This window comes from Strix aluco, chromosome 22, assembly GCF_031877795.1.
Source record: "Strix aluco isolate bStrAlu1 chromosome 22, bStrAlu1.hap1, whole genome shotgun sequence".
NCBI lineage: Eukaryota > Metazoa > Chordata > Aves > Strigiformes > Strigidae > Strix > Strix aluco.
Window position 1 is genome coordinate 9,328,192 of NC_133952.1, and position 6,187 is coordinate 9,334,378.

Genomic DNA, 6,187 nt, shown 5'->3' on the forward strand with positions numbered 1-6,187 from the left:
GTAGCGTTCACTTTGAAAACCCCTCACTCGTCCAGGCTGCAACGCACTGAGGTCACCATTATTCCTACTCAGGAACCATGCAGCAGGTTAGCTTGACTTCTTTTCTTTTAGCAATCATGCTGCTTAAAAAGCAGGTACCTCAAAGGATGCTAACTCTCTGCCCGTCACAAAACAGGGCTGCAAAAACCAGCCCCTCGTGTCCCACCGCCGCTGCGCTTCCAGTGGGTAAATACAGTCCACTTGCAAGATTTTCTCTCCCGCTGGATGCACAGAGGCTTGCAGATCTTTTAATGACAGCTGAGATTTGTGAGTATTGACTTCATTATTCAGTGATTAAAATATTCCAGCTTCATTGCGACACAGGGGTGCATTAATGATTTATAGTATTGCATTTTGATTCGACACCTTAGCAAACTTTAAAAGCGTCTTGTGCCATGGTTTCTGCTGAAATCTGAAAATTAAATCTGAAAATTTAGTAGTTCATTGACTTGAAAGATAGGAAAATCGGCTAGTTGCACCATGGAGAAAAAAAAATCTTACAAGTCTTTGAAAAGTGACTGTAACCCAGCCTGGTGCCTGGATGCACCCGCTGCCTGAGGAGGTGGCGCTGGCCCGGGGGGGACGGCATCCGTCTCCACGCATGACAGGAGGCTGGCGCCTGGCTCCGCTGCTCTGACCCTCTGTCATTCTTCTTGAGGCAGCTTTTGCAGAGTTTTGAGTCTCTTATAACGTGATGAGTCCTGGGAGCAGGGGGGCTTCCAAGGAGCATTTCTGGGCCATGGGGGCTCCTATCCCATCACGTCTCTCCATGCTGCCATCCCACCTCCCCACGGGACACTGCCCTGTGACCATCTCTCCCGACAGACCGTCCCAACCCCTTCTCTTGCTCCTCTGGTGTAGGAGGCTGGGAGTGTGACACAGTCGTGTCTTTGCTGTCCCTGCAGGGAATCCAGCATCACTGAGCATGTCTCCATCCTCTGCCTCACCTGCTATTATCAGCAAACACTTTTGAGACCTGTTTATCTGAATTCTTGTACACAGTGGGATTCCCCATCGATCGCTTTATTTCTTACCTCTGCTCTTAGGAGACCCCTGGGGCTCTACCTTTCCCTTTTGCCTGTGTCCTGAGGCAAGCAGGAGGGACAGTGATGGGGGAGTGCAACCTGCTCAGGACGCAGGGTGTTTCAGAAGTACGAAGGAGAGGAGGGATGAGGAGGGATGTTTCACTCCAGACCTTCCCATTGCAGGATCTGCCCCTTGAATTGATGGCTGAGGCAGCCTCAGCCCCCGGGGACCCCCAGGTCCCTTTTGGGGGTGTTATCCCCATCCCCTTTTATGCCCATTCCTTTCACAGCCCAATTAGCTGTTTGCTTAAGGTACTGCAAACCTCACTTGATAAGTTTACCTAATTGCTTCACTTAAGTTAATTACTTCTTGGCTGAACAAGAAAGCAACATAATTGATGTCAAGGCGTATTTGTCACTTCGATTAATGTCGTCACTCCCCACCTCGCACCCTTCCTTCCCGGCTGCAGCCGCGGAGGTGGCCACCAGCGCTCTGTTCCCTGCGGCTCCCAGCTGTGGCAGGAGAGCAGAGGTGGGTGCTGCACCTTGGGCAGCCCTGCCATGCCTGTGTACCCCCCCGGGGCAGGCTTCAGTACACTCGTGATGCTTGCCAGATCCCAGGCGTAGGTAAATCCTTCCCTGATGCATGGGCAGAGGAGGTAAAGGCAGGGAGACTGCCCAGTGCGTCGGTAATGAGAGCAATTACCCGTGGTGTGGGCAACAACCATCTTTTGGATTAAACAATCGATGGGGAAAGAGATGACCCTGGTGGCTCCAGCCTGCCCTGCATAGGGAGTGGCTTCATGGCGAGAGCCAGCCACCAGATCCAGACCAAACCCCGCACAAGACTAAATTCAGCCCATCCTCTGGCTGCTTGCAGGATGGGGTTTGGGTCAGGACACAGCCTCAAGTGACTTCCTTGAGTCCTGGTTGTTTGCTGGTAGTTAGGGTAGCCGGCAGGATGCTGGGCTGAGGTCTCTCCTGCTAAATGAGGCTGGCAGAGATTGTCAGAGAGTTTGCACCCGCTTCTTTCTTTTGGAGAGTTTTTTTTCCCTCTTCCCTTTGCATCTGAAAAGATTTGAGGCAGTAGGTTAGCTCATAAAAAGCTTTCCCTGGGAGTGGCTGCCTGCCGGACCTGGGGTGAATGCCCCAGAGAAAACGCCTCCCACTCCACTGAAATCTTCCTCCTGTGACCTGCACCAGGAGGTGAACTTTTGTGCGAGAGAAAGATAATCCCCTTTGCTCACCGGGACTGAAGGCTCTGTGATAAAAGCTTTATTCAAGATCAAAGACATATGCTGCTTTTTTTTTCTTTTTCTTTTTTTTTCACTACTACCTTAAACAAAAAGTTTGGTTTATGCCGGATTGAAGCTCTGAGCAGTGACAGCTCCAGAGCTCATCTTCCCGGCCAGTGCCGGTGGGGAGCGGGACAGCGCAGGGATGTGAGGCACCATGACCATTATCCCAGCACAAAGAGGGTTTGGGGGCTCAGCTCTGTTTCCCGTTGCACAAAACCACTCAGGGTTCAGGTTCCCTTTCAGTCTGGGGGATTATCTGGGCAGCTGGAGGAGGCAGGGGGGAGCCTGGGGAATGGTTCACGTTTGATCTTGCTCCGCAGTTTCATCTGTACGAGTGTCCAGTGGGGGCTTTGCTCAGGGGTCCAGGAAACCTCCTGCGATGGAGGTGACACAAAAGGCTGTGGGCTTTTCTCGGCAGTGAGCTGGTCAATGCGGGGGGTGTTGTGCCGGTTTGCACTTCAAAAGCTGTGAGATGGACTTCCAAAACTGTAAGCTCAGCTACAAATTGCAGGGCTGTTTCTTCATTATCGAAGCCTCAGCACTGGGACCCCCTTTTGTTGCTTTTTTCCCAGCTGCAGACATTTCTCTGCAGGCAGCCAGGCTGGTACCGAGTAAAAATGAAGCCAAAGTGCCTCTTTTCAGGGTGATGGGTGTCCTGTAGCAACACCCACATCCTCAGGACATCCCACGCTGTGGGGTTCCCTGTATCTGAGGACACTGGGTGTTGTTGGGTATATCACAGGGCACCCAACTGCAGTACTCCCCACATCATGGGACACCCCCAACACGTGTACCCTCTGTCTCCAGACACCCTTTATTGTAAGACACCCCATACCCCGTCCTGCAGTACTGAAAGGCAGCTATAATGTGAGAAGCTTGATGGCCAGTACCACGTACTTCAGACAGTGAAACAAGTCCCATGTAACCCTGCTTTCACCCCCAGTACTGATTTTCACATCACAGCCAAGTCCTCCTGTGTGTGAAATGGCAGAGGGTCTCTCACTTCCACTGCTATATCCTCTCTGCGTTTAGCCCTTTGTAAAATGGGGGATCACAGGTCGAACTGTATGCTCAGGATAACACCTCTGAAGCTAATGGACTTATTATGGTCCCTCATTTCAGAGCTAAGCTCAGCAAACCTGGTCTCAGTGGGAAAAAAAAATATCTCTCCAGGAATGAAATTCACTCTGTCAAGTGCGACACGTTTTGCACGGAGATAAACCTCACTCCTCTGTGTGGCTTCTGCGCGGACCAGTCCCTCAGATGTATTCCTCGGCTCTCCAGGCACTGCTGGGCAGGCAGCCCATGAGCCCGGTCCCAGCTCTGCTGCACCCAGACCTGAAGCAAAGTGGTGGGTCCCACTTGTGCTGAGCAAGGGATGTCAGATGATGTTTGCCAGCTTGTTCTGGTGAAAATCTGTTGGCCCACAGGCCAGGGCATTTGGAAAAACCAACTCGCCTTATGCTGTTAGAGAAATAAAATCATTTAGAGAATCAGGGTTGACCCTGATGTATCTGCTCTCCAGCATTCCTCCAGCTGGCTCAGACACAACTGTCTCACCAGATCAGCATTAGACTGGGAGAAGATCATCCCTGGCAGGACCAAGGCGCCAGGAAGGGTGGACAAGCATCTGTATGGCTGATAGAATGTCACCACCTGTGGTCTGAAGCCTCCTTTACCTGCTCCTTCTACACAACCTGCCCCTGCACCCACAAGTGGATGCCAACTTGGAAGGCTACTGAGGTTGAAATGAGGCAAGGAGGAAGCCCAGGGGACTGGCTGAGTTTAGGATCTCATGGGCCAAACAGAGAGAAGGCGTTAGCCATCACAGATTTAGGAAAGGGGGACAACTTGCAGCCCATGGAGACCATGGCCATATCGTAGGCTGCTACCCACAAATGGGTTTGGAGAGGCTGAGATAGGGATTGCTCCTGGTCCCTGGTGGCCGCAGGTCAGTAGACTCTTCACTGAGACTCACCACAGAGCAGAGTGGAAAATCAGCACAATATTCTTACAGATCTCTCCAGAGCCAGAGGTGATACAGACACATGGTCCCACTGAAATGTTGCAAGGCTCTACCTTGCAGCTCGAGGTCTGTCTTTAATTAAAGGAGAGAAACTGAGCTGGGAGCTCAGCTTGGGGAGGATTTTCCTTCTCTGGGAAGAAGATGCAGGAGGTTTGTAATGTGGGGCAGAGCTTCCCCTGAGGGCTGGGCCAACCCCAAGCTCTTCTGTTCTGTCTTCTGTGGTGGAGCAATGTCCTCTTCCATGCTGTGCAGCAGCTTGTACCAGCGTGGGTGCCAAGGACGTGGCCGCAAGCTGTACAGAGCTGTCTGAGAGCAGTCAGGGAAGAGGTGGGCAGAGGAGAGGGGCGCAGCCCAGACCTCTTCCAAGGGAAATTGTCCCTTTCTTTACAGTCAAAGCTCTACCATCGAAGGGGTCATTCTGGACATGGAGGAATCAGCAGCATTGCAGCTGATGGAAGTGCACTCTCACTGTGTAATCCAAGAGCTCTAATGATCTGCCTTTGATCTCCTATTCAATGGGGAGATTTATTACAGCTTTCATTTCAAGTCAGAACTGATGAATTTCAGTGGACCTGTCGAGTGGCTCCAGTCTGGAGACATTTATCTTTCAGGAGAAAGAGACAGTCTCCTCTCTTTGTCTCTGTAAAATGATGAGGGGGACATACAGTACCCAGCTAGTGAGGGTCAAATGATAACTGCTGCATGGCTTAATGCATGTTGCTCTCCCTCTTCCCTGCCCAAAGGGGCTGAGATCCAGCATCACTCTGGATCTGGAAGATGCCTCTGCCTCTCGAGCTGAAGGTGGCCTGGAAACCTGGTGTCCAAAACTCTCTCTTCTGTCTTGGGTTGTGCAAGGGACCTCTGTTGCATTTAAACTATTTTCTTCAGTTTCACCAGAATCAACACATTTTGCTTCTGATGGCTCACGGATGCTGGAGGGAGTCATGTAGGTGCAGTTTAACTGTCCCGTCTAATGGCATTTTCACCTGATACTTGAAGCAGGTCTGCAGCAGCAGATCCCTTAAACGAACACCGGGATGGCCTGTGGCATATGGAAAAGCTGTGGATCTTTGTTAAATAATAACAATTTTATGATTGCTAAGAGCCACAGAAGAGGTCTCAGGCATTATTTGCAGCCTCTTATCAGTTTGAAGGCTGTTCCTCAGCAGGACCTGCTCTGGGCACCTCTTCGTGCTGTCGCTGCTGCTTCCTGCCTGCACCCGGCAACAGCAATGGCAGGAGCGTATTTTCTGTTGCGTATTGGTGCTGGGTTGGGATTTCGCTTGTACTGCGAGATGCATTCCAACATTTAGCATCTGCAGCTATTTCTCCCAGTCTCCAGAGCTGGTCCCACTTCTTTGGTTCACCCTCTACCCCATCTCGTCCCCATCTCTCCCACCAAGGAAGAGACTTTCACTTGGTCAGAGACTGCACCTTCCCGACACTCTGTCTCCACGCTGCAATGTTTGTCCTGGGAGCACAGCACTGGTGAAAACAGCACCATTGCAAGCTCCCACTGCTGTCCTGGCCATACCAGTCATCTTGTCCCTCTACCACTGTGCCGATGTTGTCCCACTGTGCAGCTCTGCATCATGTCCTAGCAAGCTCTGCACTGGCAGTGGCACCTCCATGGGGCCGTCATGTTCCCTCCCATCAGCAGACAACAAAGAGGCTCCGATGTGCTTCTGCTCTTGAGCAGGGATGGGCTCTCTTGGGACAGGCTTGGCTGCCTTCCCTGGTTCATCTCTGCTTCATGAGTGGTTGATTGAGTACGCTGACAGTCCCACAGACGCTGTGTC